This window comes from Vulpes lagopus, chromosome 7 (assembly GCF_018345385.1).
Source record: "Vulpes lagopus strain Blue_001 chromosome 7, ASM1834538v1, whole genome shotgun sequence".
NCBI lineage: Eukaryota > Metazoa > Chordata > Mammalia > Carnivora > Canidae > Vulpes > Vulpes lagopus.
In genome coordinates, this window is record NC_054830.1 from 122,747,699 (window position 1) to 122,770,217 (window position 22,519).

General features: G+C 41.6%; 1 protein-coding gene across 5 annotated transcripts in view; it reads right to left on the reverse strand.

The window, feature by feature from the left end:
* The window catches only part of TNFAIP8 (TNF alpha induced protein 8), a 115,064-nt gene that overhangs the window by 4,242 nt on the left and 88,303 nt on the right, over positions 1–22,519 (reverse strand). Inside the window, exon 1 of one of the 5 annotated variants that reach the window (XM_041761886.1) lies at positions 5,367–5,387. The exons of the other annotated variants lie outside the window; for them this stretch is intronic. The gene's annotated coding sequence lies outside the window, so the exon portion shown is untranslated. Of the gene's footprint in view, positions 1–5,366; positions 5,388–22,519 lie in introns of those variants that run through there. 5 annotated transcript variants of the gene reach the window in all.

Sequence of the window (22,519 nt, forward strand, 5' to 3'; positions counted from 1 at the left end):
TAGAAACATAGCAGCCACTTCTTCCTTTTGTTTTCTTCTTTGGGTTACAACCAGCTCAGCCACCTTTTTTTTTTTTTTTTTTTAAGATTTTATTTATTTTTTCATGAGAGATAAAGAAAGAGAGGCAGAGACACAGGCTCCTTCCCTGCAAGGAGCCTGATGCAGGACTTGATCCCAGGACCTCAGGATCACAACCTGAGCCAAAGGCAGACGCTCAACCACTGAGCCACCCAGGAGCCCCAGCTCAGCCATCTTTTAAAGGAAAGCGGAAGCCCTTTCCCCTCCACTGTGCAGGGAAGACATGCTTGCAGTGGATTTCTTTTCTAGCATTAGTGAAGGCTTCTTTGGAGCCAACTGGGGGTTGTGGCTGAGAGTTGCTGGCCAGGGCTGTGTGGTCTGTGATCATGGAGTATGATTTTTCTTTCCCCCTTGCAAATTAACTGCCGTTAGCCATTCCTGCTCAGGCTCATCTGTCAGTTCCACATCCTCCACCAGATCCCTTCTCGTACAGGCCTGGTCTATCTCAGAGCTAGTCCTGGATCAAGTTTTTCTCCTTTGCTCTACCCTTGGCCTTGTGTGAGCTCATGCACTCCCATGGCTTCAGATCTCCCCCTCCAGATGCCAGCAACTCCCATACTTAGAACTCACTCTGACCTCTTTCCCAGACTCATTTTGCAAATGCATTAAACGTTTTCCTTTCTCTTGGCTATTTTGCGGGCATTCCAAATGCACCATGTCCAAATTGGAATCCTTGATTCCCTCCTGCCCTCCACTCCCAAGCGTTCCTCCTCCATTCTACCTTCATGAATAGTATCCCTTCCATCCACTTGCTCAAAGGGGGCCTGGCTGTTACCCAGTACCCCATCCTCTCCCTTGCCCAGCACATTACCGACAGCCTTCCCTTCATGTCCACGGATACCAGCCTAGTTCAAAGTCCTTTCCAATCTCTTCTCACAGAGCAGCTAGAGCTTTTCAAAATGTAAATTAGAAAAAGATGCTGACTTCAAGTCTTTGCTAACCAACACACTTCCTTGTTTCTGAAATCCTCATTTGCCTAAAGTTTGATTGTCTGCCTCTCCTCCCTAGGCTTGAAGTTCTCTGTGAGCAGAGATGGAGGTGATGGGGATGCCTGGTCCATGGTGCTTCCGACAGAAGGGAAAGCCCATTTCCCCCTTCCCTTCACTCGATTTAAATGCTTTCCTATGAATACATGGTGGGCTGCAAAATGAGAGTTTTAAATACATATGTGGGGTTTTTTTGTTGTTTGCTTTAAAAGCTGGAGAAACAGGTATTTATTTTACCTAGCTAGCTATGTGGTTTTCTTATCTCGCACTCAATAGTGTGTTTCTCTTACTGCCGTCAATCAGGGTTTTTTCCCCCCAGAGGACAGATTTGTTGTGCATAGTGAGAAAACACCAGAGGGCAATAATACAGATATTGAGCATAAAAGCCAATGCAATGGTTTTGCGTTGCATCTGCTACCTCTGGCTACAGTGAAGGATCAAACACAGGCTCACCTCTTCCTCTGGAGGGATCTACTCTTAAACACATAACAGAGGGACGGACCCAAGGTAAGTCCTGGGAAGTAGCTAAGAGATGAAGAGAAGATATTCTCAACGGAGAGGGTGCTGAAAATATGGTTTCAACATTTCATCAAGATGAATTCACTTGTGTTTGAAAATATACATGTACATCACTGACTAAGGAAAAATGATGCCATATATCAAAAATATACCAAGGACTGCCAGTAGTAAGATTGTTGTATGGAAAGACGTGTAAATGTTATTTTTATGCCTACTTATCTTTGGGTCCTTCCTCTATATCTCTATATCTCCTTTCTTGGTTTAACGAAATTGTCCATGTCAGCAACGTTTACTGTAAAGCCAACTGATATTCAGGGAATCCCAGGTCTAGCATCAACAATTACAAATTTGGAGACAAATTTTGATGGTAAAAATATACTGACCCCCATATATAAGGGGAAAAAAGTACGTGTAAAAAACCAACCAACCAACCAACCAACTAAACAAACCCAACCAACCCAAGAATTTTTCATAAAATTAATGAAAAACTATAGTTTACTGAAATTAGCAATTCCCCATAATATTATTCCAACTAAGAAATTGCTGACATCGTGAAGCACTCAAGTGACTTTCTATACAACCTCACCAGCAAACAAATAATTTATTCACCCATCAAATTTGTTATACTTGGAAATTTAAGCAATGACTACAGATGCACATGTATGCCATTTCTAATTCCCACCTAGTTAAAATTTGATCCAGCTGGCCCAGTCTTAGGAAAGATGGAAAAGAAAACAATTTAGAGAGTATGTCTGGCTGTTGTGAGCTGTTAATAAAAGCTCTTTAAACAAATATATAAAACCTTAGCTCTCCTGCACCTGAATAACTCCAAAGCTAAATGGGGCTTAGTAATGGGGATAAGAAGGTGGCCATAGCAAACTATAAACAGTGTCACAAGAAGTCAACAGACTAAGAGTTGGTCTCCCTCCCTTGGGGTCTGGTAGCACTCCAGTGGAGAAGCAAGAAATAGGATGCTGGCGAGGAGGCATCTGTGACAACAGCTTCCATACTCAACAATCCCAAAGTGGGAAATTCAACAGGATAGAGAAGAAATAACAAACAAAAAGAGAGAAAGAGAGGGATAGTACAGGGGAAGGGGGCGGGCTGGGCAGCAGAAGCAGCTGAGACTCTGACTGTGACAGTCTGCCTGCCTGCAAGGGTCAGAAGCAGGGACCACGATAGGAAGCTGGAGGCAGAGAAAAAGAGACAAGTGCCAGGCACCTGAGCCCCCAAATCGGCCTTTGATCACACAGATGGAGGCCCTGACATGAAAGAACATAATCTTAAGAGGATCAGTACCCCTGGGGTCCTTCACCTGGTACTAAATGCAGATTTGGATGCCTATGCATTTTCCTGACTCCACATGGATAAAGACCTAGGGTAAGCATTATCACACTGACAAGCTAAATATTCAATTCACTCTGGGTCTCCTACCATCTCCAGAAGAGTACACATTCACTTTAAAAGGCAACATAACAGGGGCAGCAGGGGGGCTCAGTTGGTTGAGCATCAATTCTTGAACTCAACTCAGGTCTTAATCTCAGAGTTGTGAGTTCAAGCCCTGCATTGGGCTCCATGCTGGGCATGGACCCTACTTCAAAAGAAAAGAAAAGGCAACATAATAAAGAAAACAAATGTTAGGGAAATGGTGACTTTGAAATGGGCCAAAAACGGAAAAAAAAATCCCTGGGTGGCTTTTCAGTGGAGTACCAGCAACCAGAAAGTACTCTGTTCCAAATTCCTATTACCATTCTTCAAGCAGCTACTCTACAGTTCTGTAAGTCGTAGAAGACTGGTAGTATAAGCAAATGCCTCTTGTCCACAGAGACACAGATAATTTTTTTCTAGTGGAGGTGCAACTCCTTCTTCATTTTCTTGTTCACTTGGGCTTGGGATTCTCTTGAACCAATTATAAGAGCTTACGGGTTCCTTATTAATTAGCGACGTCAGTCAAATCTTTGGCATCCCCATTTTCTTTTGTAGGAGAGTCATGAATTTACCTTCTTAAAAATAACCTTCAATGCATATTAGAATTTTTTCATCAAAACTATTTAAAACAGAAAAATTGTAGCATAAATCTTCAGCATAACAAGTGAGAATTAATATACATTTCCTGTGGCAACTTACTCTGCCAGGGGAGAGTAAAAGAAAAGAAGAGTGTACTATAAAAGTGCAAAGATTCTGTACCTAATGATTCCAGAAACTGCCATACTGCTCAGGGATATAGCTGAGACTCAGTTTTCCCATCTGTAAGAGGAGAATAATGATGCCCACACTTCTGGGACTTGTTCCAAAACTAACGGACATAGGCCACCTAACAGCGCCTCACCCAATGCCTAGCACAAAAAGCCTTCTCCACAGGTTTCTTCAAAGAACTCAACAAACTAAACTTCGACTGCATTCTGATGCTTTTGAACACTGAATCACATTTGGTCAGAATTAATCAACTCCTTCTGGAAGAAATATGTAGCTGAGAAATGCAAAACGCCAGATGGTTCTGTGAAAACAGAGACCTCATAGAGATTTCAGTTAATAAGGAGTTACATTTCCTTTTCCATGATGACATTATAAAAAACTAACACATATTAAAGTTTTATCAGGGAATTTATCCTTTTTTTTAAGGTGTTGAATCTCTTCCTAGCAAGGACTCTGACAGGTAGTGTAAAGGTATTTTGTCCAGAGCAAATTGGCCAATGGAGAACAGAATCGAAGTCTACCACAAAAAGACAAGAGGAGAAGCAGCGTCAATACCCATGCAAAGCTGGGCAGCGGGGGACAGATGCAGAGCAAATGGGCCAAAAATAAAGCCAAAGTAAAAACCCACAGCGGCCAACAAGATTACTCCCAAAGAGTTACAGCATCTCCCCAGGAGTTTGTGAACCAGAGAACCAGAAACCCAAAGGCAGGGCAGGAAGCCAAGTGAGAATAGCATGAAGAAGACAAAAGGCTCAAGGTCAAGAGTTCTGGATTGTAAACTTGAGTGCAATTTAATTCTTTGAACCTCAGTTTTCTCATCTGCTAAGTGGGACCTCATTTCAAATCAGTATGGCTTTGATGAGAGTGAATGAGTCAGGAATCTGAAAACACCCAGCAGTGGGCTAGACTTATGATCACAGATGAACACAGAACCTTGTTCCCTCATTGAATATCACCTGAAATGGAGGAGCAGGGATCCAAACCTAATACATACACTCACTGTGTTCTTTCTTCTTGTATCTCCTTGTGTTCCCTGTTTCCCAAATTTGTACACAAGAGAAATTATGTCCTAAAGAAAACACTGTGAAGTCTTTCCCTGTGTGATCTTGGGCTGTCTTTGTTGCTTTAATTCTGGAATCTCTTCATCATGATTTTAGGATCAACTCTGTATCCCTGATGCCTATAGCTTAGTTTTGTGATGATTTTAAAATTGAAAATGTAATTCCCTGAGCTTCAACCCCCTTTAACTTCATATTAGACTTCGTCTCTGTCCCTTTGCAGCCGACTTGCTGTAGGAATCATGTGACGCCTTGATTGCTTTCTGCATGGCATGAACTCTGGCAAGATGTTTCTGCTGCTGTTCACCAGTACCAGGAGTGGAAGAGAGGCTGGTGGTATTTATATGAAGTAGACCCCAAAGAATGTCTGTCTTGTAAATATTAGTACAGAAGATACAAGAATAGAAATGAATTCTGTGGTTACCCCAAGTCAGACTGGAAGGTTTACAGTCATGACAACCCATTAACTAGCCACCATAGTTTGGACATTTACCACACGATCCCCAGAACCTCCCAGAATCTGCATTACCTTATTGACGTTTCACAACAATTCCAAGAGGGAGGTTGTTATTGTTCCCATTTTACAGATAAGGTCATTGAGGTTCAGAGAAATTAGGTTACTTTCTTAAGGCCATATAGTTAGTAAGTGGAAGAGAGGAACTTGAATGTTCAACTCCAAGGCTTCTTCTTGAAGGTACAGGAATACTTAATATATTTGGCTAAGTAAAAGGAAAGAAAAGGAAAGAAAACAAAAGCAAGAGATCAGTTCTCCTTGGGGGAAGGAAACAGATTCCATATAAAGGAGCTCAAACCAGCCAGGCTTAAAATAGTTTTTATTTCCAGGAAAAACTGAGCAGTTTTTAAACATTTTTAAATATAACTCGAAAAAGCAAAAAATATGCTTACATTGTTCAAAAGCCAGGATGTAAATATATAAAGTGAAAAATCTCTCCGCTTTGCCACCCAACAGCATAGTCCAGATCCCAACTCCTGCTTCCCAGAGGCAACAAGTGTTCTTAGATTTCTGCAACTCTTTAGAACTGCGTTTTTTCCCTGCATATATAAGCATACACAGGAAAGAAACTGAAGTAGGAAGAAGTCTTACAGGCTTGCAATTCTTAAGAAATGCAACATTTTTGTTTTTTTTAAAGTTGGCCATGGAGCCTAACGCCGAGCTTGAACTCACAACCCTGAGGTCAAGACCTGAGCTGAGATCAAGAGTCAGATGTTCAACCAACTGAGCCATCCGGGAACCCCAAGAAATGCAACTTTTGAGTGATACAAACTGTGTAAATGTCTATAGTTCCTACGCAAGACTGACACAAAATGGTGAGATGCTAGAAGCACATGGCTGTTATCTTTGTCTCTTTCTGTACACACAACAGCACTACGAGTCTTTCAGTGAGCAATGAGAAGGTAGTGAGAATGAAACATAGATCTTTATTTAGTGGAGGCAAAATGTCATAATTAGGGCAATCACAGATTATCATGGAAATGAAATACCTCTGAAAAGAGCACTCTTAGCAATTATACCACAACAACAGATCTGTGACTATTCCAGCGATGTGTCGGTGGCCACTGATGACTACCCGAGCACTTAAACACGAAAGACACTCAAAACTATATAAGAAAGGGTCAAAAGTAAGAGACACATAAGCATTTAGGACCCAAGAAATTTCTTGGGAACCCCTCAAAAGCACTAGCCAGCTTTGCTTCCAAATTATGTTAAAAACAAAACAAACCAAAAACCAAACCCAAAAACCTAGTTCTTCAAGAAGTTAAAAAGTCTTATGGGTAACAAAATTCTCCCTAGTGAAATAAGTTTGGGAAAGAGTATATACTAAGACACCCTTTGAGATGCCCAAAGAGCATTAATAATATTAAAGTCTGGAGGATTCATGCAGTCAAGAACACCTGAACTTTATTTACCCAAGTTTTCCAAACTAATAACACAAAGGTCCCACTAACAGATTGGTAGGATAAGGTCACTGAGGATTCCTGGCTAACAAATCGATGTGGAGTCTTGTTATTCCTCTAGAATGGATTCACAATTGTCTTGTGCAAATACCAGAGGGCAAGACAGGCAGTCAGGCAAAGCCGGACAATGTGAGCACGGACTCCAGAGCCATGCTGTATGGGTCAGCAGTCTGGCTCTGCCACTGAGTGCAGTGTCCCTGGGGCAAATGATCTAACCTCTCCATGCCTCGACTTCCCTGTGTGCAAATGAGGCCACCTAAGGTTTTTATGAGGATTCAATGAGAAGAATGATCCATATTAAAGTGAGAACATTAACTCAGAGACATGAATCATTCCACAAAACTTCCGCTGAAGTGTTTAAAATGTATCAGATACTGTGGTTTCAGTGATAAATGACAGTATCTCTTCTCCCCGGCACTCACATGGGGTCTTAAAACAGGCCTCGCTACCAAAGAGAGGGAACATTCCTTTTGCTGGATGTGGGGATGAAGGGAAGCTAGGTTTGAGAAAGGTATCACAAAAGGACGTTCGCCCAAAATATTGAACTTGGAGGAAAAGAGGACTGCTTCGCGGAGTAGAAAAGTAAACATGCTTACAGAAGTAAACATGACCGCATTCCAGAGCTCATCTATAGAATCCCCACCGGCTGGAGAGGGATTAACATTTCTGCCCAGCAGTGTAGCTGCATGTCACAAGCCCAATGATATGTGTGGGCCCTACAGATTTTAGAAAAATTGGAAACACAAACTATGTATAACTGTGGTCTAGGCCAGGAAAACTCACCACGCAGAGGTACCCTATTTTCAAGAGGGAACTGGCAGGGAGGGAGGGGACATGTACAGTAGGTATCTAGGAGCAGTGCCAGTGACACAGGCCACCTGCATAGAAGAATCTGGAGGCTTCTTAGAAGTACAGATTGCCCTACCTACTGAATCAGAATCCCCAGGATGATAGTTGAAGAAGCTGCATTTGTAAGAGGCACCTTATGTGGCTTGGATGTATAAATACTGAAGTGTATTTCCTAGAATGCTGTACTTTAAAATGTTCAAACAGGGGGATCCCTGGGTGGCGCAGCGGTTTAGCACCTGCCTTTGGCCCAGGGCGCGATCCTGGAGACCCGGGATCGAATCCCACGTCGGGCTCCTGGTGCATGGAGCCTGCTTCTCCTTCTGCCTATGTCTCTGCCTCTCTCTCTCTCTCTCTGTGTGTGTGACTATCATAAATAAATAAAAAAATTAAAAAAAAATAAAATGTTCAAACAGGGCCACCTGGGTGGCTCAGCGGTTGGGCACCTGCCTTCGGCTCAGGTTGTGATCCCGGGATCCGGGATCAAGTCCCGCATTGGGCTCCCTGCGAGGAGCCTGCTTCTCTCTCTGCCTATGTTTCTGCCTCTCTCTCAGTCTGTGTCTCTCATGAATAAGTCTTTTAAAAAAATGTTCAGACAGATGTACTTTGGTCACAAAGGCATGTTCTAAGTAGATCACGAATGGATTTAATTCCCTCTCAAAAATTTATCACCAAAAAATAGATGTGAACTTGTGCAGAGAATCCAAAGAAAATGTTTTAAGAATAGAGCTTATTGTATTATAGCCCCAAATAATTTTAATAATGTATCTAAGAGAACAGAAAAGTTAGTCTCTCTTAGATGTTACTTAAACCAAAAAATTTTTTTTTTATTTTTTTATTTATTTTATTTTTATTTTTATTTTTATTTTTTTGTTTTTTTTTAAACCAAAATTTTAGCAGGGCCTAACTCTATCACTCATATGAGTTTGAAATGAAATAAAAATGTTCTACAAGCATTTATACAAAACTGACTTTAGTGAACTGTTCTTTCATATTAAATGAACCCCTCCTTATTTATTATGTTGGATTAAGATATTTTATATTTCTCCTAAAGACTTCTCAATTAAGCTGGGTTTATTTACCCATTTTCTTGAGGGCATGAAATCTTTCTACTATCGATAAAATTCAATCTTTTACCAGAATGTATAGGAAAATCCTCTAAATAAGCTCTATGATTTTCTTTCTTTTTTTTTTTTTTTTCTTACAGATTTATCTATCCACTTGAGAGAGAGAGAGTATGAGTGGAAGAGGAGCACGGGAAGAGAGACAATCCTTAAGTGGACTCCCCATTGAGTGTGGAGCCTGACACAGGACTCGATCCCAATATCCTGAGATCACGACCTGAGCTTCAATCAAGAGTCAGACAATCAACTGAGCCACCCAGGAACACTATGAGTTTCTACACTTTTCTACTTCCAAGTTCTCTTACCCTGCGAGAGGCTCTGCTCCTGATGAATATTCATATACACACAGTACTTAGAAAACCAGTAACAGTTTTTAAAATCCAGCACACAGGAGTACAGTTTCGTTACTGCACTAGCCCCTAAAATTGGCATCAGTAGTCAACATAGCCCTTCTGGTCTCATCAGGTTGCTCCCAGTCAAATAATATGGATAATCAGACAATAAAATTAGAGCTGACATTTGTGTAGCACTCTAAAGTATGCAAAACATTTTCACTGTAACACTTTTTATGTTTATGAAAGTGTTTGTTCTGGTTTAGTCCTCTTATTACTTAACCCTGAGGCAACTAAATGAGAGAGCCAAGATTCAGAAGTCAAGTGACTTTTCCAAGGACATGGCAAAGTTAAGCTATGCTGCTTTGGCACACAGCACACAATTGCTCTATAAGCAAAGTGAATTTCAGATAGTTCTCATTGTTTATGAATTTTCTATCAAATGCCATGATGTTGCTGGACCAGTAATAGAACCCCACTTCTTAGAGCTTGTCTGCTTCCCAGGATAAAGCAACTCCTTAAATCAGAAAAAGGGAACAAGCATAGGTCTTACACATTGGAGGACGAAGAAAAGCTATGTCTCTACCCTCACCCTCTCCATCTATCCCTGCCTGAAAAAGTCCTGCTCGCATCCTATAACATCAGCCACCTCTATCAAGAAGCTTTTCCAAAAAAAAAAAAAAAAAAAAAAAAAGAAGCTTTTCCAAATCCAGTGGCAGAATGATCTCTCCAAATCCAATGCAGAGAATAAATCTCTCCGTCTTTTAATGTGATTTTCTGCCTTGTGATAGAGTTAAATTCCTATCTTATCATACTCAATTATGATCCTTGTCAACCAAGGGAGAATGTCTACTCATCTGGGTAGTCTTCAAATGTGCCCTCCAGCTGGCATGGAGTGAACTCCATGGAACTCATCAATATTTTTTACAGCAACTCATAAAGATGTATCAGGAAATCAATCATATTTCATACATCTAATGCTTAACAAATTTACTTGTATTTCATGGACAAAAACAGCCCTGCCATTAAGACATAATTTTTTTGTTTTGTTTTAAAGGAGAGGAATCTACATAAAAGACATGCATTTTCCTTTTCTGTCTCTTGCTTTTCTCCTCTGTTCTTTGCCAAAACATACAGAATAACCAGCCACTTCTGTTTGGAAAAGTGACCATATTTAGCTAACTCTATCCCTACAGTAAATGTTCTGGAGTCTTCCATGCAAATATCCCAAGCCCATCTGTTGAGTATTTTAGGAGTAACCTCTTGGCCTCAGCTTGGGCATCTCTCAAATATGCATCTTGGCACAACCTCCCAACATTCTTGTCAGAACTTTTCCCCAATAATTGCATGAAACAGTTAAGCTAGTGAAGTATTTTATAGCCATGTCAGTGTCCTAGGGGCAAGATCCCATTGATGGTAAGCCAACAGTAAGATGGGCCTTGCTGGGCCTGCATCTAAACCAACTCATTCCAAGTATCAGGATACACTGAAGCCCTGAAATTCCTGGATAAAATACCAGCAAAATCCCACAGATTTCCAGAAGCAGTTTTGCATACTGCCAGTCCTTCCAGCTGGACACTTAGCTCTCTGTAAAGTACTTGCTACCTGTCTTTCTAACCTTTTTTCCTCTGCATTTCTGATTTTCTTTGAACAATCATAAAAAGATCTGAACAAATGAGGCCCACATACCCACATGGCAACCAGTAGACTGTGGTTGCCTCCTTGAGAAGGAGAGCACCCTTCCCAGTGTATCACAGGCCCCCTTTGGTCTTCTCCACCAATGTTTATTCATCTCCCATGTTCTCTGGCCATTATTATGGACAACTCCTACCTTCCAGAAACAAATGTGACTATATTTCAGAGCCAGCCTATAGAACTCCCACTGGTTCTTTAGGAATTAGAAATTCTGCCCAGCAGTGTATCTGAATGTCAGAAATTAAAGGACCTGTGAGATATATATATGAAAGAATTTAAATATGAATTATGGATAGCCAGTGAGCGTCTAAAGAGGGTTTATTGGGGAAAATGGTGGGAGGGTTAAGAGCAATAATGACTTGTCTTCATAACACTGGTTACGTAGTCACTCACTTTAGGAAGCTACAATGGCACACCAAAATCCCCCCACCTTTATACCTACAGAATAATGCTGACTGGGTCACAGACAGGTGGTGAATTTGCCACATTTATCAATGTCCTAAGAGAAAGTTGCACTTGGATTTTCCATGGCAGTTTGGAGCTCTCCACAGAAAACAGGTGTTTAGCAGAAAATTCTATACTCATTGATTCATTCTTTCATTTAACACATGGTATTCAGCACCTAAGATGTGCTCTCAAGAAGTGCCTGCTCTCAAGAAACACAGATTCTAGCACAGGGAGACCTAAGACACAAAGTAACAAATGTGTGCCAAAATGTCCAATTAAAAAAAAAAAAAAGTCCAATTGTGATAGGGGCTAGGAAAAAACTAAGGGTGAGGGATGCATATGTATGCCTGCACTAGAGAAGAGGATGAGGGGAAGGGGGTTGGGGGAATTATGCTATTTTGTCCAGGGTAGGTGGGGAAGGTCCTTCTGAAAGGTGATATTTGAGCAGAGACATGAAGGAAGCAAGGAAGAACCATCTTGGGGCCATCCCAAATATTTAATAGAAGACCATTAAGTCTTTACTGACTAGCCCAGTCAGAAATGCTTTCTTCTGTCTCTAACTCTTACTGCAAACTGCTTTATATCATGCTTATTTGCTTCCATTTTCCCTGAAAGTTAAACCCTTGGGATTAGTTATAATTTATTATTCATTTCCTGATGTAATAAATGCTCAATTAATCTTTACAATGTATCCTCTGGCTTTAAAAATTCCCAGGTCCTTTTAGGGGAGGGTGGGAAGCAAGATTGGGGGTGGGGTGAGGGAAGCAATACTGCCTTCTTTTTATAAGACATAAGCAAAATAAGACTATAAATGAATACATTACTTTTCATTATCATATCTCAAATACCCTAAGAAACAAACATTACAATGCAAACCTATGGAAAAAGTGTATTCTAAATGAAAATCAATTCATAACTAAAGATAGGTATCTAAAACAACCATCTTCTGATAACATTTGGAACAGGTAAGATTTACTAAACAACCCACACTGCAGAGACAATTCTGTTTTTAGGACAGAGGTTGCTTCTTAAGATAAAAAAGGCCTATTTTTTAGAGTAAACATAAAAGACACTGGAAATTTTGAAAAGCATGAACTCTCCTGTCTGCCAGGTTATGAAGAAAGAAAGAGTTGAAAATTAAGTTAGGATACATAGTAAAACCTTTTAAGTTCTCTATCTTACCCTTAGTGAAATTGGCTAACTTAAAATTATATTTAGAATTAAAAATAATAAAGCTTCCCCAAACCATAGAGACAAATAATCACATTAAAATAATTATAATCCTTTGATGTTGATGACACATACTTGGTATATTAAACTCATTTTTCAGTTAAAGAAAATAACTAAAAAGGCCATTATAGTCACTCTCTTGTAAGAACTGAAAACTGTTTCTCTAAATATATGAGCTTGCTGTCCTGGAGATGAATTACTTCCCTAATGGTAGATATTTGGGTAAAATAAACTTTGGCAAACAACATAACTTATCAATTTTACAACTGGTTGCCAACTAACAACAAAATAAATCACTTCTCTAAAATACTCTGGCTGGGCGCGCCTGGGTGGTGCAGTCAGTTAGGCGACCAACTCTTGGTTTCGGCTCAAGTCTGACCCCACAATGGTGAGATTGAGTCCCGTCAGGCTCCACCAGCAGCAGGGAGTCTGCCTGAGGACTCTCTCTCTGTCTCCCACTGCCCCTCACCCCCAAGCACTCTCTCTCAAAGAAGTAAATAAATTTAAAAAATATATGTAAAAAAAAAATATTTGGCCACCCCCACCTTCTCATAGCTTTGTCTTTTCATCCATACAGCTTGATGCTCCAGAATTAAGTCTACAATTTCTCCTCTCACTATGCCTCTTGCCTGTTCTGTTTTTAGAGATACAAGAAGCCATGGAGACGACAGGTAGAAACACAGAGGCTCCAAGGTCAATGCAGGGTTATAAAGTGATCCCCTTAACTCCTGGACACTGGCTCCCCTATGGAAAGGTGCTTTGTGTTGGGATTATCAAAAGTAGCAAAGAGTAATTCCTCTATTTAAAGAGGAGATCATAGGGGGATCCCTGGGTGGCTCAGTGGTTTAGCGTCTGCCTTCACGCCCAGGGCGTGATCCTGGAGTCCCAGGATCAAGTCCCACATCCGGCTCCCTGCATGGAGCCTGCTTCTCCACCCCCCTCCCCCTGCCCCCCGTGTCTCTCATGAATAAATAAACAAAATCTTAAAAAAAAAAAAAAAGATCATATACTTTGGGCTGGTAACATGTTTTGGTTGGATGTCCATATGTATTTTTCTTTTTAAAACTGAGATAAAATTCATATAACACAATGCATCACCACCACCACTTTAAAAATGTACAATTCGGTATTGGGCAAACTATCACCACTGTCTCCTTCAAGAACATTTTCATCAGCCCCCCAAATGGGCCCTCGTAATGTTTTAATCCTTTTTGCAATTAATGAAAAATATGTAAAAGTTTGGAACATTGACCCAAAAATTTACATTTTCAGCTTCTTAAGAAAAATCCGACCTTCTGATAGCATTGGGGGTGGGGGCTCGACGTAGGGAGAAACTGGCTCTCCAGTTCATTACCTGGCCAGGAAATTACCCAAGGCATATGAGTTAGCCACCTCTGCTTTAATAACCAGGGATTTAAGCCATTCTGAATCACTCTTGGGAGAGCCTTGGGTGTGACTCCATCAGATTCCCAAAGGCTAACAGCCCTCTGCTCCCCTAGCTGGCAATCAAGCTGAGCAAGAAGGCTTCCTAACTCTTCAACGGTTCTATGGGTTCCAGCAATTAATTAACTTACTTTCTTTCTTTGTTTCTTTCTTGGAGAGGGTATTTAAAGCAGGGGGAGAGGCAGAGGAAAGGGAGAGAGAATCTCAAGCAGACTCCGTGCTGAATACAGAGCCTGACGCCGGGCTCGATTCCAGGACTCTAAGATCACGACCTGAGCTGAAACCAAGAGTCGGCCCCTTAACTGACCGAGCCACCCCGGTGTCCCCAACAACTTCTTCATTCACTTTTCCTCAAAATGTCTTGCATTTCCCACCCCATGATATTTGCTGAAGTCTCTCTTTTCACCTAGAAAGCCTTCTCATATTTACCTGAGTGTCATCCTAAACCCCTGTCCGGTAGACCAACTTTGCAATGTGCTTTCATTTTCCACTTACTATTGTACTTTATTTCCCTGTGATTACTTAATATATTATTAAACAAGCAATATTTTTTATAAAAAGAATTATATATGTGAATGGTAAGGTACTGCTCCCTGACATATACCATAATAAAAATAATTTAAATGTTTTTAATTATTAAAATCAACTGAGAAAAAATATCAATGCTATTCATTTCTAACCATAAATTGTTGTCTGCTAAAGGCCATGAGCCCCATGACTACCTGCATGGTATAAAAGGAGGTGAGTCAGGATGAGTAAGGTAGCAAAGGTCACAGAGCCTCAAACACAGACATTCCCCATGGATGATGCAAAGTATTCCAAGGAAACTGAAATGGACAGATCTTCCTGTAATATGATTGAAGATGATTTAATCCTATGCCTGGAGCCTCCTAAAATCATATACTATACCATCACCAATGAAATACTCACCATATGTTGGGAAACAAACACAGCCCTTCCCTCCCAAAGCTTCCTGGCAATGCTATCCATCTTAAGAGCTGTGCCCAAATATCTCAGCCACAGACAGCCCATCTTCAACCTCTCTAACCTGGACATGGCATTCCCCTTGCATGTACTTCCATATGTGTAGATCTCTTTTTTTTTAATTTAAAAAATTTTGTTATTTATTCATGAGAGACACAGGAAGAGGGGCAGAGACATAGGCAGAGGAAGAAGCAGACTCCTCGTGCAGATGTGGGACTCGATACCAGGACCTTGGGATCATCAATTGAGCCAAAGGTGGATGCTCAACCACTGAGCCACCCAGGCGTCCCCATATGTGTAGATCTGATTGCTTCTAGACTGAAAACTACTCGAGGCCACAGAACAGATATTCCACCTTGCAAATCCTTTCTTGGTAGGCTTATCAGCATTAACTTCTATCTGATCACCTTCTTGGGGTATGCCTGTCTTGACATCCCTGGTGAGAGGAGTCTCAAAGTGATTTTTAAAAATTGCAAACTACTTTCCTAAATGAACTGACACATGTCCTATAGATAAAGTACCCAGTATGGTGAATAGCATGGGGATAAATACCTGCATCTCTGTTCTTTCTTAAATTTAGGGGTATTATGAAGATTGAATGCAATTATAACTGGCAAGGCATTCTTGGTGTGCTCAATAAGAGCTATTCTGTTTAAGTCAGTTCTTGTTTTGAGGGTTGGTAAGTGTGGTGGCTCTCGACTGAGAGAGAGGCAGATACACGGGGAGGGGGAGAAGCAAGCTCATACTCTCTCTCACTATCTCTTTCTCAAATCTCTCAAATGGGTAAATAAAATGGAAAGAAAGAAAGAAAGAAAGAGAAAGAAAGAAAGAAAGAAAGAAAGAAAGAAAGAAAGAAAGAAAGAAGGAAGGAAGGAAGGAAGGAAGGAAGGAAGGAAGGAAGGAAGGAAGGAAGATAGATTAGTAAGCCTGTCTGGCAGGCTGAGGGTGGGGAGGTGGATAGTTAGGCTTTGTTTCTGGAGTGGGCAAGGGGGCTGAGCACCTTCTATGGTGTTACACATGTCTGGGAATAGTTTGCACTATCACTGTCAGCTTGGTAAAGAGATAAAGGACAAAAATCTCCATAAGCAAATAAAAGCAGAGGTAAGAAATCTAACCTTTAAAAAAATATAAAAGACAACGTATGATGGTCAATGTGTACTTTTTGGAATCTAGAGTGGTTTTCTAAAAATTGGAGGCCCTATAAGATCTGCTGAAGCTCAGTTTATAAGGCTTCAAATATGATTTTACGGATTTAAGTGATTAGCAAGCTTTATTGTCATATATTTGGGAAATATTACTGATCATGTCAAGCAGTTACTTTATAGTAAGTTCTTCATTAAGTAACAAAACATCCAATTGAAACATTATTTCTGTGGCACCTGGGTGGCTCAATGGTTGAGTGTCTGCCTTTGGCTCAGGTTGTAATCCTGGGGTCCTGGGCTCGAGTCCCACATTAGGTTCCCTGCAGGGAGCCTGCTTCTCCGTCTACCTGTGTATCAGCCTCTCTCTCAGTGTCAGAAAGAAAAGAAAAGAAAAGAAAGGAAAAAGAAAAGAAAAGAAAAGAAAAGAAAAGAAAGTTAAAAAAAAAAAACAAAAAACATTGTTTCTAAGGAGAAAGACAACCTACCTAAAAGTAAAATTTTCTGACTTACATGATTTCTAGTACTCTCACTTCTGCAAAAGGCAGAAGGTATCTTAGAAAAATAATAATGCATTTATCTCTAAGATGTGAGACAATGTATATTAAAAAGAGTACATGCTCAGGAAAAAGATGAATCAAGTCTTTAGATGTATGATTGGAGTCAGTTTCTGAATCTGAAAATTTATTCTATCACCAAACAGTTTCCCTCTTGAACTCATGTCCTCTCATCTCTTGTTGATTTTTCATTTAGGTCATTCAGTCTACGCTCCTGCTTTGAAAAGGATGGTGAGTAGAGTTAATGGATTTGAGGGGGGTGAGGGGAGGCTTTTTCTCTTATATTTTCAGCATCTATCTTTCATGCCATTTGTTGAACTTGAAATGAAGGAAACAGATGTTACTGTTGGACATAAATGTCGTCTCATACAGTATTTTTAAGCTGTCAGCTGTATAGTTGGTCTTTATATAGGCAATGAACAAGTGCTTCTCTGTACCTTTATTTCCCCCAAACATACAAATACACAAATGCCAGAGCTCCACCCACATTCCAAGGCAGGGCACATTCTATAGCAAATAGCCAAAAATGAATTCTGCTGTATTTTCCCTGCTAATGAATCAAAATAATTTTTTCATTACATCCTACAGAATAAAATAAAACCATTTCACACGCTGCCCACTCCAAAATTATAGGAACTATGTTTAAATAAATGTGTAGAGATTCTAGCTAACAACAAAAGGAATTTAATTCTTGAATAGCAAACATCTAGCATCTATGAATAGGTTTCTTCCATTGAATTGGTATCATCACAGAATGGAGCAAAATTAGATACAGACAAAAAAAAAAAGTTATAGAACTCTTGGATTAAGATTCCAGGTTCCAAAAGCAGGCTTTAATAAAATTCCAGGTCTCAAAGTTCTTAATGGCATCTAACAAAGTATGGAGGAGTCAGTTGGGTCATCTTTTTTTGAGCTGACTTATGGTTCATTGCATTTTGATGGAAGGTAAAGAATCTGAAATATTTTAATATGCATATTTTTAAAATCATTAGGGGTAATGAAGAGAGGCCTGGAACTCTGACTGGAGGCTGGTGTTGGGTCAGAAGAGGTCTTAGTAACAGCAGCTTGTCTTTGTCCCTGTCCTCGGTGCAAAATGGTGGTCCAAACCTAGAAAGACCACTGCTTTGGTCCTTTCTGGTCTGAGAGGTAAGATTTTTTTCAAGCACAATTCAGATCATTTTGACCAGTAGCCTGTCTTTATCACTCATTATTTGATAGAACTTCATATATGTTGATATATATATGTTGATGGTTCAACACAGGCTGGGGCCTTCAATTTGCTGTCAAAGTCTGAAAAAGCCCATTTCTATCTTCTGGGTATAAACTAACAAATGAAAGCTGGAATTTTAGCTGTTAAAAGCATTAAGTCAGGTTTAAAGACCTACTTTACTTAGCCTAAAGAATTTTACATCTGATTTTACTCACTCTTTCCCTGTCTCCCAATCAAATAACAGCTTTCTCTTCTCCTAGAAGTTGCTTTTTATTTTAAAGTAGACTTAAGAGTAATATACTTCTCTGGGCTGATCCATGTACCAGTGGCTGGAACTCAGGAAAAAACCCACAGACACACAATTCTAATGAACCAAAATGGAAAGATACTTTGGTGGCAAAACAAACAAATGGGGGGGGGGAGGGGAGGGGGGCGGGCAGCAGGAATTTCAAACACAAGGGTTGCCTAAACCACTCCGTTTTCCATTGTCCCAGAAGTGTTTTGATAATAAAGCCCGTTTGACCCAAATTTGGAAGACAACTCTTCAGTGACCATCATTTCTTCAACATAGGAAGAAATTGCCCTATTATGGCTCCCAACAGCCTGAACTGACCTGGTCTGGTTAAAACCCTCTCCTGGGTCTACGCTGAGCTTAGGTCTGACCACTGTGATTCAAAACACCAGCTAGGAAACGGAACATCTACCACATGGTCTCAAAGGGAACCAGCAAGAAGAAAGTCCTACCAGGCTTGCTTAAATGCCCCCCATATGCACAGCACATCTTGGTTTTATCTGGTTGCTGGAACCATGCATGGCACAACTACTTGCCAAGAACAACACTGTTCTATATCTAAAAATCAGACAGCAAGGACAAATGATGGATCATCATCAGTGCTTGGTTGATCCATGAATCTCAGGAGAACAGCAGAGATTTTAATTCTGCAAAATATTTTACCCCTGGACCATGTCTATTCGCACACACCGTTAGTCATCAAGCATTTTCTGTCTGCCTACAATATGCCCATGTATCATAAAAACTAGAAGAGTCTTTCCACTACAAGAGTCTTGCTTACTACAAAGGTAAAGGAAATGAGTATTTTCGATGAAGGAATCGTTTTATTCAATGAAAATCTGGCTTGTATCAACACTTCGTTTTCCTCCTGAAATCATTCTACTAGAACAGGTATGCAGGGTATTTGAAGCACAAATACAGGAATCTTGTATTTTCAAAAGACTAGATTTTTATCAAACTCTAACCCAAAGCATAGCAGAGGCTGCTAACTCTGTCCTGCCTCAGTCTTGATAACAGAGAGGGCAATGAGGAGGAGGCATGGGAAAACAAGCATTTCAGAGTCACAGCCACATTTCACCCAAGTATGGCAACCAAAACCCTATTCTTCACAGGTGTGACTTACTTCTAAACTTGGCAAATGAAGCCTCATTGTCCCAAAAAAATCATTACTGCCTTTACCCTAATCCAAACCAAAGACATTTGCATGTATTTTGCATTTTAAATCATCATTCCAAAAAAAAGAAAAAAAATCATCATTCCCTGGGCACCCTTTCTTACTTGAAAAAAGAATAGAAACACAGACATGAACACTTGCTCTGAGTTAAGGATTCAGAGAGAGGAATACTTTTTGTTGTTGCTAGAGACACTCTCGTCTAATAAATGCTGTGTTTAATTTAGCATTTCCACAAAATGTGATGGTGTTAATAATTAAGACCAAAAAAAAAAAAAAAACTATTCAGGATAAGAAAAAATGGAGAGAAAAAAACTATATTTTCATCAAGGGAGGGAACATTATATTATTTTAGGGAGAGCAAGAAAAACAAAAACACGAAGTTATCTGTAAAGTCCTAAAATGATAGCTATAGGGAACAAGATGCCAAAAAATCTTTTGGTATCTGTCGAAACGGTACAGTTCTTTCAGAATGGCTAAGGGGCTTCATGACAAAAGAAATCTAAAAAGGACTAAATTGATTGGCAGTAACTTTGCAGGGAAAAGTGCTCTTTCCAGCGGGCCTTGGATTCAAGAGGACCGGTGACACAGGATGCAGAGCTGTCCAGGCACATTCTTCGTCCTCTGAGTTGAAGCTCATACCTGGGCAGGTGACACCCTGACATCCCATTACACGCCTCAGGAGGGTGATGATTTAAAAGGAGCTCAAGATAAAAGAGACAACAAGGAGAGAATCATGACTCTGGCTGATGCTCACAACTCAAATCTCCTCTTATTTCATTAAAAACCAATGAGCACCATAAAATAAGTTTCAATCTGTATGATAGAAAATGTCAGGTGAACAACAGCACGGAAAAAATGAGAAAGCCAAGTGGTTGGCTTTGAGCTTCACACTTAGTGGGGCTGTTGAAATGAGTGACAAAGACCTATTCTGTCCAGAAATCCCCCACTTTATTTTTAAGCCTGGAAACTGGTTAGTCACATCTATACAGAACACTTCCTGTCCAGGGGCACAACGATGGCAACGCGCTGCCAAGTTTAGTAGCTGCCTACATTTCATCAATTGAGTCATTCATGGAATAAAAAACAGCATCAAACATTAAAAAAAAAAATCTGGTTAACTGAAGCTTTAAAAGATAGACAAAACAGGTTTGACTGTGACACAGAATCGGGAGACATGATGCCATGAAAAAAAAAAAAGAAAGAAAAGAACAGACAATATGACTAGGAGCCTATTTGCTGGCAGTTCCTGGGCGATTCTAGCATCACTACCAAATAGAACACTTCCCACTCCCACCCTTGAGATTAATAGAGCAATTGATTTCTCACATCTTCATTTACAAAAATATCTGAAGACTGCAGACTATCTCGAGGAACCAAGCAACGGCAAGCAAATCAATGCATTCCTTTTTTTCCTTTTCCTGAACGTGGTCTGTAATTATATTTGAAACCAGGGGCTGCCTGAGAAGTTGACAAAAGCAAGAAGGCAAGGGATCAAAATACAGATCGGGAACGGCAAACTTTATCAACTGGTCTAACGTGCCATCACGAGCCCTTTTAAGAAGGGGTATTTGGGAAAGAGAGGGAAACAGGGATGGGGAGAAGGCCCTCGCCCCCGAAACCCCAGGCCCGGCAGGCTCCGGCGGGGCTGCCTCTCCCAACAGCGGTTAGGATTTTACCTGACTGACCCCTGCGAGGCAGCTGAGGTCCCCCCAGAGCAGCACGGGGGGCAGCTCCCCCCAAGCCTGAACCCTGGCACCCAGGGGCAAACCCCCAGCAGGCCAGCAGCAGGAATGCCAAGCCACGGCCCTGTGCTTCTGGGGCTATCAGTCTCATCAGGCGGGCTACGGCCGACTGAGCCAAATAATTTAAACCAGCTCTCCCCGTGAACAGCCTCGTTCTGAAATTCCTCAGTGAGCCTGCTTGCCATCAGCCTCGGTAGTTGCCCCCCCCCCCCCCCAGGTCAGGGACAGCCTCACTGGGAGCTGGCAGGGCTCTCCACCCCTCCACCAGCCATTCAGCACAAGTCCCACTGGCCTTCCAGAAACCAGCAGGCAGCTCCGCGCCGGCTCCCGCAGGCCGCCCTTGCTGTGCGCTCCCCTTTCGTCATCTGCCATTTGCAAGCTTTTGGGGGGAAATCGTTTTTTATGACCCGGCAGGAGTGTCACTAGCAATCCAAGCCAACACTGCCCAGCCCTGGCCTCCGACTGGCCCTGATCTAGCAGCTGGGGAGGCAGCGGCATTCCTCAGTGTCACGTCCCTGCTGCTGGGCCCGCTGCTCATCCCACCACGGGGGTGGGGGGGTGGGAGGTGGGGACCCCAGAGCTTCTGTGTCCTCCAGGCGCCACCGGTTGACTGCCTCCAAGCCAGCGTCGCCCTCCGGACCGGCTGGCCGTCCTAGCCCCTATGAACTCCCAGGCAGACAGACCCACCAGGCTGCTGAAGCGTCTTATCCCATTTATCTCTGTTCCCCGCTGCTCACCTCTCTCCTTTCGCCCAAGATTTTGTTTTGGTTTTCTTTTCTTTTTTTCATTCCAGAGTTATTTCCTTACTCCTCCCTTCCTGCCTCTCCACACGTACCCCTTTCCCTTTCCCGGGGAGACTCTGCACCAGGCCTGGATCTCACCCTGTGGATCTCACCCTGTAGATGCCATCCCGGCCCTCACCACCCTGCTCCCACTCACCATTTCTTTCTCATTGTTCCCTTGAAATTTCGAAACCTGCCCAATGGCCACTCCCTCCCTCGAGGATCCCTGCTGTTCTGGTTTTCCAGGCCGGTTCCTGCCACACAGTGCATGCTGCTGGCCTCTAAACTCCCCCGAGAGACTCCTTCTTTCTCTGTCATCTCCTTTCTCTGGAGACCACGTTTAGGTTCAACATGGTGACACTGGGGAGGGGTCTATTTCATAACTGGCTGAATTTTAATTCTAACCCTCAAGAGGTGAAAATGGTTTTATGAAGCGCTTTATAATAAGGAGAACAATTGGAGCATGAGTATCTTACTTTTATCAAATCACTTGAGAGAAGGAAAAAAGGTCCTTGGGACAGGGCCACCCTCCCCTGCTTTCTACAGAACGGGGAAGGAGGACTTGGTCAGGTGCAGAGCGTGGGCAGGCCTTGGACGGGTTCTGGCCCCGGGTGTCATCACAAGCCTCCTATCCACACAGCACCTGCCGAGGAAAGTTGTCTAATCACCGACACAAGTGTCCTCTCAGGGGCTCTCACAGGGGACGGG